At 43.4% G+C, this 13,280-nt stretch overlaps 1 long non-coding RNA gene across 1 annotated transcript in view; it reads left to right on the plus strand.

Moving 5' to 3' along the window:
* LOC116978694 overlaps positions 1 to 13,280 on the plus strand; it is a 47,174-nt gene that overhangs the window by 14,241 nt on the left and 19,653 nt on the right. Inside the window, exon 2 of the long non-coding RNA XR_004413504.1 lies at positions 408 to 475. This is a non-coding gene — a long non-coding RNA (uncharacterized LOC116978694). The remainder of the gene's footprint in view (positions 1 to 407; positions 476 to 13,280) is intronic.

Below are 13,280 nucleotides of genomic sequence, written 5' to 3' on the forward strand. Positions count from 1 at the left end.
CCAACATTCTCCATTTTCTAAAGTCATGGAATTATGCATTCTATATTCAGCGCTTGCAGGAAAAGACCCACACAAGAAAATACAAATAAGCAAAAAATGGCACCCGATTCTGAGAGAAAAGAAAGAATGAATGATGTATTTATCTGCTAATATTAATGTCATTTCAAGGCTCATATCTACAATGAAGAGTCCAATGCATTAGATTTATGGAGATTGAACTACATTTATATGGGTGATCCATTTTATAATATTTATGTTGTTGAATAAATGTCTGTCATTCCAAATGCAGAATGCTCAATTTCTGTTACTTAATATTAATCATTCAGACACTATATAGTTTAAATTACATGAATAGTTTTATTATTGATGAATTTGCCAAATGTACTAATATTTGTATCTTGTTTTAGTTTACATGAGTGGTGGTTTATCGGGTGTGATATTTACTGGATTATATATTGACCAAGGACAAATGGTGGTAAGTAAAGCCATGTTTTATGGTTTATGAGATTATAAGATCAAAGTCATTATTTTAAAGAAGCATCTTTGTCAAATCACAGCATGCTATCAGTATCTTAATTAATCCACAATGCAGAAGGACTGAAAACAGAATTATATTACTTAACTAATTTTGCATACAGTTCTCCATTCGGTTGTTCATTGGAGTTACATTTCTGAGGATGAAAATAACTGAAGCTCTGGTATTCAGCTGTGGTTTTTAACTTGCCCACTGGATCAAGCAGTTCTACATTTTTTGTGGTGCATGAGTGGCAAATCCAAATTGATTTGCAATCCAACTGTGTTTTTTGATAATATTTTGTTTCTGCTCCAAACAACGTAGAAACAGTGAACAACATCTCATGGGTATTGGGCAGTCTGGAACCCAATGGTTTGAATTCTCCAATTTAAGATAGCCCACATTCTGTGCGCCTTTCTCTCCTGATCCACACATTCTCACACACCATCCCTATCCACCAATTCATCTCCTGCACCCAGGGTAGGCAAGGTAGGCACTGCCTACCCTGACTAAAATTATAAAATGGAAAGTATTAAATATAAATAGTAAAGGCATGGGAGAATTATGCCTATCTAAGAGTTCTATCTCTTAGGTAGGCATAATTCTCCGTGCCTTTCATCCGCAGTACTTGCAACTCGCGAAGGTCTGTGCAGCCCATGTGCCATCGGCGCTGCTTCAAGCCATCAATGATAGGGAGAGCTGAAGGCAACTGAAATTCTACCTTTGCAGTACTGAGTATGCGCAGCAGCCTACTGCGCATGCACAGCGCAAGTTTCTTGGCGGGTTTTTCAAACATGGCTTGTCATTATCTTAAAAGTATCTTAGGAAACAGAGAGAGAAGAATTAAGTTTGTGTACCGATAATGAGTTAAGTGAATTTCTTGGTGCTATATGTTTTTAAATACCCGTATTTCCCGGGGTGGGTGGGGGGGGGGGGGGAAGAGTTCCTTTCACAGCGTGTGGGGAGTGGCCCAGGGTAAAGTTGCGGGGAGGGCAGGAGCGTTGTTAAGGAGGGGGTCGGGGATCATGCTCGCCGGCCACTTCGCTCATATCAGCCGCTTCCCGCAAATCCTTAAATTCCGACAGCGCGATCAAGGGACCAATTGAGGTTACTCGGCTGTTGGAATATAAGGATTTGCGGGAAGCGGCTGACATGAGCGAAGCCGGCGAGCGGCAGGTGAGAGATGTTCAGACGGAGAGCACTGCCAGAGGTGAGCGGACCGGCAGAAGGCGCTGAAGTGGCGGCAGTTCTGCGGTCGGATCCCGGCGGCCGCTCGCAGCCACCCGATACTGACGTGATCCCCGACCCCTCCTTCTCAATGCTCCTGCCCTCCCCGCTACTTTACCCCTGGTCAGACTCTCCACATGCTGTGAAAGGTGCTCTTCCCCCAATTGGTCCCTTGAATTAGTATTAATGTAAACTTATTCATTCATTCATTCATTCATTCATTCATTCATTCATTCATTCATTATTGCCATTCAATAAGATCACAACTGATTCAACTTGTCCCGTTTTTTCCCGTGCTCCCGTTTTTTCCACCATTTATCCACCTGCCGTCACCCTCCACCCCCCACCCATTCAGTAATTCAGAATGAAGGAGATTTGGAAGCCTTGGGCAAATTGAATTGATAATTTTTATTTTTATTTTTTATTGTTACAGAGAGGAGAACAATCTGCGCATGCGCAGTTTAAGATTTTTTTTTAAAGCCGATTGACTGCCTACCCTGAGTAATTACTCATGGCACATGCCTCCCTGCACCCCTCCTCCACTAGCTACCACATACTATACCCATTGAATATCCTCTTCACCAACTGCTTCCATCTGCCCATCATCTACCTTACCTAGTTTCACTGATCGCCTTCCTTGCTTACCAAATTCCTCTTGTGCCTCAACGTATCACATTACAGTCTGATTCTCTAACCTCAGCCTCCCCTTCCCCCACCCCCGGCTCCATCTTCCCTTTTTTCAAACTCATTATCGGTCTCTACCTATCATTCACGTTGTTATTTACAACTCCACCCCTCTCACATGGCTCCATCTGGCTATCATGCTGCTCCTCTCCTGGCTCCACTTATCACTTGTCAGCCCCTTGCTCATCCCTCCTTATACTGGCTCTCTTCTCTTTATACTCTCAGTCCTGATGCAGGGTCTTGACCCAAACCATGGACAATCATCTTGCCTTCACAGATCCTGTCTGAACTGCTGAGATCCTTCAACAATTTGTTTTTTGCTCCAAATTGTAGCATCTACAGCCGCTTATGCCTCCTTGAACTGAAGACCTCATACATGTCTTTATTACCATTTGAGTACTCCAGTATTCTATGACCAATGTCATGTTCACAAACCCCATAAGCTTTATTAAATGTAAACATGTATTATTCATACTCTGTCATCAGGCTTTTATAACCTCATCCTCATTGGCCTTTATTGCTTCATAAAACCTAATGTTTCAAATTCACATTATTTTGTTCTTGTTTTTATGTTTTTCTCTGACCTGTCCTTTCTCTGGAATATTTTTCAGCAATATGTGTCTGATTGTATTACTTACTGATTGTATTTTAACGCATGTTCCCTTATCCCCTCATGCCAACACCCTTTTGTCACTCAAGGGAATCTTTCCCAAATCCTTCACCTTTTCCATAACTCTCTCAATTGTAAACACTTTCATTAAGACCTATTTCCCCAAGTGATGAACATGCTCCCATGCCTAGATATATAAATTTGTCACATGTCTGTAATCAAATAAAAACCCATTTAGGTGTTTTATTTCTCATTTAGCATGTTGTTTTCAGAAGCAGAATTACACTAGAAATAATGAATGAACACATGAAACTGTTCTAGTGACTAGCAGAGTTCCACAAGGGTCGGTGCTGGGGCCGCTACTCTTCACGGTGTATATTAATTGTTTGGACAAGGGGCTTTGTGGCCAAGTTTGCGGGTGATATGAAAATAGGTGGAGGGACAGGTAGTGTAGAGAAAGCAGGGACTCTGCAAAAGGATTTGGACAGGTTGGGAGAGTGTGCAGAGAAGTAGCAGATGGAATATAGCAAAATGTGGAGTCATGCATTTTGGTAGTAGGAATAAAGGCGTAGACTATTTTCTAAATGGGGACAGAATCCAGAAATGGGAGGTGCAAAGGGACTTGGGAGTGCTGGTGCAGTATTCACAAAAGATTAATCTGCAAATCGAATCAGTCGTAAAGAAAACAAACCCAAAGCTAGCGGTTATTTCAAGAGTGCTTGTATACAAATACAGGGATGTACTGTTGAGGCTCTATGTTGTGCCCAACAATCTGAATACAGTGACACAAGGATCAATGACCCTAAAGGGCCTGTCCCACTGTGCGGACCTAATTTAAGAGTTTAGGAGAGTTCAAATAATGTTATGGTCGTTTTCTATCGCCGAAGTAGAACACCTCCTACGATCTCCTTCGACTATGTAGAGAACCTCCTACGAAAATGTAGAAGATCTCCTTCGACTAAGTAAAAGGCCTCCTTCGATCTCCTTCTACCTCCTTCGACTATGTTGAAGACTAGCTTCGACTAGCTTTGGGAAAATTGGACACCGAATAGTGGAGAGTGAAGACGACCATCTTCGACTACCATTGACTATACTAACACTATGACTAACTTCGACTTTCTTCGATTACCTTCGACTACCCTCAATTACCCTCGATTGCCTTCGATTACCTATGAATAACATGCCGACCTTCTACGACCTACTTCGACTAAACCTACGATAAAAAATAATATCTACTTTTTTCCATGCCGACCTTTTTATACTCGCAGAAAATTTTCAGGTGGCTTAAAAAAAACAAAAAACGGAGGTCTCGAGTATGCGGGGACTACTCTCAAGCATGAAGGACAGTTACATGGACCTCCTAGGACCACGTGTCGACCATGCTGCGAGTATGAGTCGAGGGCAAACTCTTCTAAACTCACAAATTAGGTCCCTGCAGTGGGACAGGCCCTTTAGCATGCAGTCAAAGTCATTGTACCCTAACCTTATCTATGTCACAAACAGCAGTGTGGTATTATGCTGCGTTGGTCCGATCGCACATTTTCAGCAAAGTCTCATTGACTTTTGAAACCTTTTAATTTTAGGCTAAAAATGGTCCCATGATAGCACACCAGCAGAATTTTACAGCAGACATCAACAAAACAGCGATAGACATTGAATCCCATCCAGAAATTGTTGTAAACAATGAAATATATTGCTGAATATCACATTTCACAAATGTCAGTGGCGACAAACTTTCCACAAACATTTACAACACTCATTGATTTCCACAGCTACTAGACAGCACCTCCTTCCACTGTCTCATGTAAGGACACCACCCCCCTCTCACAGTTTCTTTAATTATGCCTCCTGTAACGGTGCAACACTATATTAAGCACTTGGTATTTTTCTCTCTCCATTACCCATTGAACTTGTGTATGACATGATTTGACTGGATATGGGGGGGACCTTATTGAAACTTACCGAATAGTGAAAGGCCTGGATAGAGTGAATGTGGAGAGGATGTTTCCACGTGGAAGTTTAAGACCAGACGGCACAGCCTCAGAATAAAAGGATGTACCTTTAGAAAGGAGTTAAGGAGGAATTTCATTAGCCAGATGGTGGTGAATCTGTGGTATTCAGATGGCTAATGAAAGGGAAGATTGACAGGTTCGTGAATAGTGAGTGTGTCAAAGGTTATGGGGAGACGGCCAGAAAACGGGGTTGAGAGGGAAAGATAGATCAGCCATGATTGAATGGTGGAGTAGACCCTACGGGTCGAATGACGTAATTCTGCTCCTATGACATGAACTTAGAACACACAATGTTTTTCACCGTATCTCGGTCACGGCAATAATATACCAAACCAATCTGCTCTCAAGCCTTCCATTCGTGGATATCTGAAATGTCCTTTTACAGGAAATGTGGCTTTTCCTTCCAATGTGGTCGGTTGCCTCTTTTGTATTTCCTCTGTTTCCAGGTTACTTGAAGTTAGAGAAACCAATATTCATACCCATTTTTCTAACTTCAAGTAACACTTGCATCCCCTCTCTCTCCATCCCTCCCCCACCCGTCATACCAGCTTCAAAGAGGTCTTGTGGTCGGCGGGGGCGCTGCGAGACGGTTGCCCTGCCAGCAGCGTGTTCGTCATTTCTACTTTTTTTTTTTTTTTTAGTGTGTCTAAATGTGTGTTTTAATCTCTCTTGGTGTGTCTTGTGGGGGGGGGGTAAGGGGAACCGCTTTCGGTCGCCACCTCCACGGAGAGACGACTTTTTCCATGTCGCCTTCCTCGCGGCCTAACACCATGGATTGGTGCGGCCTTTCCCGCAGTCGGGCCCGGAGTTTCAGCAACGGACGCAGCATGGACTTTTCATCGCGGAGCGGGCGAGCCCTTGCTGGGGTCGCCAGAAGGGAGTGCTCCGATCGCTGGCGCCCAGACTGTTACAGCCTGAAGCCGTGGTTTGCGGAGCTTCTAGCCATGGGCGCAGCGTCCGGAACCTGGGACCCCTCGCTAAGGATCGCTGGAGAAGAGCTCCGACCACCAGCCCGTGGCTGATAACAACCTGAAGCCACATTCTGCGGAGCAGTTAGCCACGGGCGTAGCGTGGACTTACCATCCGGAGCGGGATCACTCGCCGGGGATCCCCGGAGAAGAGCTCCGACCGCTGGCCTGCAGCCTACAACATCCTGAAGCCATGGTCTTTGGTAGAGAAACGCTGATTCGGGACTTACCGTCCCGACGAGGGCCTGTACATCTGGCCGCCTGCAGCGGCGACTGCGGAGGTTTATGGCCCCGACCATGGGGGAACAATGGAGGAGGACTGACTGTACTTTGTGCCTTCCACCACAGTGATGAATGCTGTGGTGGATGTTTGTGTTAAATTTTTTATTGAATAGTGTGTGTTCTTTTTTGATTGTACAGCTGCTGGCAAGTTCATTTCACTGCACTTTATTGTGTATGTGATGAATACATCTGATTGATTGATTGATTGTTTGAGTCTCATTGTCTGTACTTGTTTTCACCTAGCACACAGCTAACAATGGTTTATTTCCTTTAACTTTATTACTTTAGTGCGAATCTTTCATTAATTTGTTCGATATCTCTCCAAATCATCTATATCTCACGTTTCCCTTTCCCCTGACTCTCAGTCTGAAGAAGGGTCTAAAGAATGATGCAAAAGTGGGTGGATTTGCAGATAGTGAGGTTGGTTGTGAAAGATTGCAGCAGGATCTTGATCGATTGGCCAGGTGGGCTGAGGAAGGGTTCATGATATTTAATACAGAGAAATGTGAGGTGTTGCATTTTGGGATGTCTAACAAGGGCAGGACCTACATAGTGAATGGTAGGGCTCTAGGGAGTGTTGTAGAGCAGAGGGATCCAGGAGTGCAGGTGCATGGCTCCTTGAAGGTGGAGTCGCAGGTAGATAAGGTGGTCAAAAAGGCTTTTGACACATTGGCCTTCATCTGTCAGAGTAATGAGTAAAGAAGTTGGGAGGTTATGTTGCAGTTGTATAAGACGTTGGTGAGACCGCATGTAAAGTATTGTATTCAGTTCTGGGCACCATGTTACATGAAAGATATTGTCAAGCATGAAAGAGTTAAGAGAAGATTTACGAGGATGTTGCCAGGGCTAGAGTGCCTGAGCTATCGGGAGAGGTTGAGTAGGCTAGGTCTCTATTTCTCAGAGTGCAGGAGGATGAGGGGTGATCTTATAGAGGTGTATAAGATCATGAGAGGAAGAGCTCGGGTAGATGCATAGAATCTCTTGACCAGAGTAGGGGAATCGAGGACAAGAGGACATAGGTACTATGAATGAGAAAAGATTTAATAGGAATCTGAGGGGTAACTTTATCACACCGAGGTTGGTGGGTGTATGGAATAAGTTGCCAGAGGAGGTAGTTGAGGCTGGGACTATCCCAACATTTAAGAAACAGTTAGACAGGTACAAGACAAACGAGGTTAGGTTAGGTAAGGGGGAAGTGCAGTGAGACCTGGGCGTCCTTGTACACCGGTCACTGACAGTTGGCGTGCAGGTGCAGCATGCAGTGAAGAAAGCTAATGGAATATTGGCCTTCATAACAAGGGGATTTCAGTATAGGAGTAGAGAGGTTCTTCTGCAGTTGTTTAGGGCTCTGGTGAGACCACATCTGGAGTATTGTGTACAGTTTTGAGGAAGGACATCCTTGTGATTGAGGCAATGCAGCGTAGGTTCACGAGATTGATCCCTGGGATGGCAGGACTGTGATATGAGGAAAGATTGAAAAGACTAGGCTTCTATTCACTGGAGTTTTGAAGGACGAGTTGGGATCTTATAGAAACATATAAGATCATAAAAGGACTGGTCAGGCTAGTTGCAGGAAAAATGTTCCCAATGTTGGGCGAGTCCAGAACCAGGGGCCACAACCTTAGAATAAAGGGGAAGCCATTTAAGACTGAGGTGGAAAAAAAACCTTTTCACCCAGAGAGTTATGAATTTGTGGAATTCCCTGCCACAGAGGGCAGTGGAGGCCAAGACACTGGATGGATTTAAGAAAGAGTTAGATAGAGCTCTAGGGGCTCGTGGAATCAAGGGATATGGGGAGAAGACAGGCACGGGTTATTGATTGGGAACGATCAGTCATGATCACAATGAATGGTGATGCTGGCTCAAAGGGCCGAATGGCCTCCTCCTGCACCTATTTTCTATGTTTCTTTGTTAAGACTCTGGATCAAGAGTCAAGAGTGTTTTATTGTCATCTATACCAGATAGAACAATGAAATTCTTACTTGCTGCAGCACAACAGAATATGTAAACATAGTACATTGTGAACAATATAATAAACGAGAGAGAGAAAAGATAGTTGAGTGTGTGTATATACAGTGGCTTGCAAAGGTTTTCATACCTCCTTGAACTTTTCCACATTTTGTCACGTTACAACCACAAACGTAAATGCATTTTATTGGGATTTTATGTGATAGACCAACACAAAGTGGTGCATAATTGTGAAGTGGAAGGAAAATGATACATGGTTTTTAAATTTTTTTACAAATAAAAAACTGAAAAGTGTGGCGTGCAAAAGTATTCAGCCCCCCTGAGTCAATACTTTGTAGAACCACCTTTCGCTGCAATTACAGCTGCAAGTCTTTTGGGGTATGTCAGCTTTGCACATCTAGAGACTGAAATGTTTGCCCATTCTTCTTTGCAAAATAGCTCAAGCTCAGTCAGATTGGATGGAGAGAGTCTGTGAACAGCAATTTTCAAGTCTTGCCAGAGATTCTCAATTGGATTTAGGTCTGGACTTTGACTGGGCCATTCTAACACATGAATATGCTTTGATCTAAACCATTCCATTGTAGCTCTGGCTGTATGTTTAGGGTCGTTGTCCTGCTGGAAGGTGAACCTCTGCCCCTTTTGCAGACTCAAACAGGTTTTCTTCCATTTGGCTCCATCCATCTTCCCATCAACTCTGACCAGCTTCCCTGTCCCTGCTGAAGAAAAGCATCCCCACAGCATGATGCTGCCATCACCATGTTTCACAGTGGGAATGTTGTGTTCAGGGTGATGTGCAGTGTTAGTTTTCCGCCATACATAGCGTTTTGCATTTAGGCCAAAAACTTTAATTTTGGTCTCATCTGACCAGAGCACCTTCCTCCACATGTTTGCTGTGTCCCCCACATGGCTTGTGGCAAACTGCAAACGGGACTTCTTATGGCTTTTTTTCAACAATGGCTTTCTTCTTGCCACTCTTCCATAAAGGCCCGATTTGTGGAGTGCACGACTAATAGTTGTCCTGTGGACAGATTCTCCCACCTGAGCTGTGAATCTCTGCAGCTCCTCCAGAGTTACCTTGGCTGCTTCTCTGATCAATGCTCTCCTTGCCCGGCCTGTCAGTTTAGGTGGACAGCCATGTCTTGGTAGGTTTGCAGTTGTGCCATACTCTTTCCATTTTTGGATGATGGATTGAACAATGCTCCGTGAGATGTTCAAAGCTTGGGATATTTTTTTATAACCTAACCCTGCTTTAAACTTCTCCACAACTTTATCCCTGACCTGTCTGGTGTGTTCCTTGGGCTTCATGATGCTGTTTGTTCACTAATGTTCTCTAACAAACCTCTGAGGCCTTCACAGAACAGCTGTATTTATGCTGAGATTAGATTACACACAAGTGGACTCTATTTACTAATTAGGTGACTTCTGAAGGCCATTGGTTGCACTGGATTTTATTTAGGGGTATCAGAGTAAAGGGGGCTGAATGCTTTTGCACGCCACACTTTTCAGTTTTTTATTTGTAAAAAAATTTGAAAACCATGTATCATTTTCCTTCCACTTAACAATTATGCGCCACTTTGTGTTGGTCGATCACATAAAATCCCAATAAAATACATTTACGTTTGTGGTTGTAACGTGACAAAATGTGGAAAAGTTCAAGGGCTATGAATACTTTTGCAAGCCACTGTATACATACTCACACACACACACACACACACACACACACACACACACACACACACACACACACACACACACACATATATATATATATATATATATATATACACATACATGCACACAACAAATAAACAATAATAGTGCAATAATAACAATAATAGTCTATTGGAGTTCAGAACTTATTTGGAGATTGTAGTGTTTAATAGCCTGATGGCTGTAGGGAAGATGCTGTTCCTGAACCTGGATGTTACAGTTTTCAGGCTCCTAAACCTTCTTCCCGATAGCAGGAGTGAAATGGTATAAGGCCAAGGTGATGTGGGTCTCTGATGATGCTGGCTGCTTTTTGAGGCAGCGACTCCGGTAAATCCCTGGATAGGACAAGTTTGGAGGGATATGGACCAAACGCAGGCAGGTGGGACGAGTGTAGCTGGGACATGTTGGCCGGTGTGGGCAAGTTGGGCCGAAGGACCTGTTTTCACACTGTATCACTCTATGACTCCATGACTCTGAGAATCACCTATTCCTTTTCTCTAGAGATGCTGTCTGACCTGCTGAGTTACTCCAGCTTTTTGTGTCTCTTCGGTTTAAAGCAGCATCTGTAGTTCATTCCTGCACATATTTAACAAATACATTCAATGTATGAAACCTATCCTTTAGCATCAGAGACACCATCCAGCTTGGTAGAAGAATAGAATATTTCATAGCAGAAAATGAAAGAACACTCAATATACAGTTAAGAAATGTCTACAGATAACAGAACAACACTGAATTGTAACAACTAACCAGATACCACACCAGCTGCTTAAAAATGACAAATCCCAACAAACAGCAGGGTTTATCGATCACAGACTCATAACTCCTTTCATTTTGTTTCTGTATTGTAACCACATTTGCTGGTCTTTTTCTATCAAACTGTTTATGATTCATTCCATATGATTTATGAAAGCTATTGTTGCCAGCTTTGTTAAATATTCCTTTTTTAGATATTTTTCGAACTGAAACTTCTCCTCTCAGGAATATTCTTAAATCAAATCCTCTTCTCTTAGAAGATAAAGCATGTTGATTAATTGACCCATAACAGGAAATGCACAGGTCCTGTAGACTAGAGAGCATGGATCCCTGAAGGTGGTGTAAAAGAAGTATAGTTCAGGACGTCATATTACAGCCATGTTACAACTGGAAAGCATTGGTGCGGATGCACTTGGAATATTGTGTGCATTTCTGGTCACAATGTTATAGGAAAGATGTGATTAAATTAGAGAAGGTGTAGAAAAGTTCCACAAGGATGTTACTGGGGCTGTTGGGCTTGTGTTGAAAGAAGAAACGGATAGGCTGAGACTGTTTTCCCTGGTGCAAGGGAAACTGAGAGGTGACCTTCTGGAGATTTATAACATTGTGAGGGGCTTAGATAAGGTGAATGGTCACAATGTGTAGGAAAGAACTGCAGATGCTGGTTTATACAGGCGAGACCACACGCAGGCTCGGCGATCGTTTCGCTGAACACCTCCGCTCAGTCCGCCTTAACCTACCTGATCACCCAGTTGCTAAGTACTTTAACTCCCCCTCCCATTCCCAATCTGACCATTCTGTCCTGGGCCTCCTCCATTGTCAGAGTGAGGCCCAGTGCAAATTGGTGGAACAGCTTGGGTAGCTTACACCCCAACGGTGTGAACATTGACTTATCTAACTTCAAATAAGCCTTGCTTTCCCTCTCTCTCTATCCCCTCCTCCTTCCCAGTTCTCCCACCAGTCTTACTGTCTCTGCCTACATTTTATCTCTGTCCCACCCACTCCCCTGACATCAGTCTGAAGAAGGGTCTCCCATTCCTGAATTCCCGAAACGTCACCCATTCCTCTCTAGAGATGCTCCCTGTCCTGCTGAGTTACTCCAGCATTTTGTGTCTAGCTAGGTGAATGGTCCCAGGATAAGGAAGACTCAGATTAGAGGATGTAGGTTTAAGGTGAAAGGGGAAAGATTTAAAGGGATACGTTTTCATACAAAGGGTGGTGGGTATATGAAAGTAGCTGCCAGGGGAATTGGGAATGGTGGGTAAAATTACAATTAAAAAAAAAAAACATTTGGACAGATAAATGGTAGGGAAGGTTTGGTGGGATATGGACCAATGTAGGCAAATTGGACTAGCTCAGGAAGGCACCTTGGTTGACATCAAATGAGTTGGGTCAAAGGGCCTGATTCCATTCCATCAATCAATATACATAAAACTCTTATCTTGGATATGGTTGTATTTATTTATGTGTGGATTTGTGTGTTTTTCTGTGATTCAAATCTCCTCAAAAACACGACGCGCTAACGGTGAAATTTTTACATATTCCGATAGAGATTTACCTCATGATCTCGAAAATTGACTCATCTGAAATTTTGATTCATTATTTTATTTAAATTGTTCACTAATCTAAGATTTTTTAAAGCTAACGAGCTGATGACGTCACAATGTCTCTGCTCCTCGCGGCCAGCTGCGCAGAGTTTTCAACGCGCAGCCTGCTGGGCACTGTTTTTCACGAGCTGCGAGTTACGTTAACCACCCCCCAAAACCCGCAGTCGACTCGCACTCGGCCGTCTGTCACGCGGGTGGATGGGCTTCTCCTCGCGGAAGCCACGATCCCTGAGGCACACTGTTAGTTAATCCTAATGTGTGAAACAACCTTCCACCATTACCCTCTGCTTCCTTCCATGAAGCCAATTCTCTATCCAGTCGGCTAGCTCTCCTTGGATCCCTAGAATCATAATGCATGGAAACAGGTCCTTCCGCCCAACTTGCCTATGACGACCAACATGCCCCATTTACACTAGTCCCACCTGCCAGCATTTGGCCCATATCTCTCTAGATCTTTACTATCCATGCACTTGCCTAAATGTCCTTTAAATGTTGTTATAATAGCTGCCTTAACTATTTCCTCTGGCAGCTTATTCTATATACCCACCACTCTCAGTTTCCCAAAGTTGCTTCTCAGGTTCCTAATAAATCTTTCCACTCTCACCTTAAATCTATGTCTTTAGGTTCTTCATTCACCTACTCTGGGTAAAAAATTATGCAAATACGCTATCCATTCCCCGTGATCATATGCACCTCTATACGATTACCCCTTATCCTCCAATGCTCCCAAGGATTACAGTCTTAGCCAGCCCAACCTTTCCCTATAGCTCAGGCTCTGAAGTCCTGGCAACAACCTCATAAATCATCTCTGCACTCTTTCTAACTTAACCACATCTTTCTTATACCAAGATGACAAAAACTGAGCACAATACTCCAAATGCAGCCTCACCAACGTCTTGTACAACAGCAACATAACATCCCAACTTCTATACTCAATATCTT

Source organism: Amblyraja radiata, chromosome 11 (assembly GCF_010909765.2).
Source record: "Amblyraja radiata isolate CabotCenter1 chromosome 11, sAmbRad1.1.pri, whole genome shotgun sequence".
Taxonomy (NCBI): Eukaryota; Metazoa; Chordata; class Chondrichthyes; order Rajiformes; family Rajidae; genus Amblyraja; species Amblyraja radiata.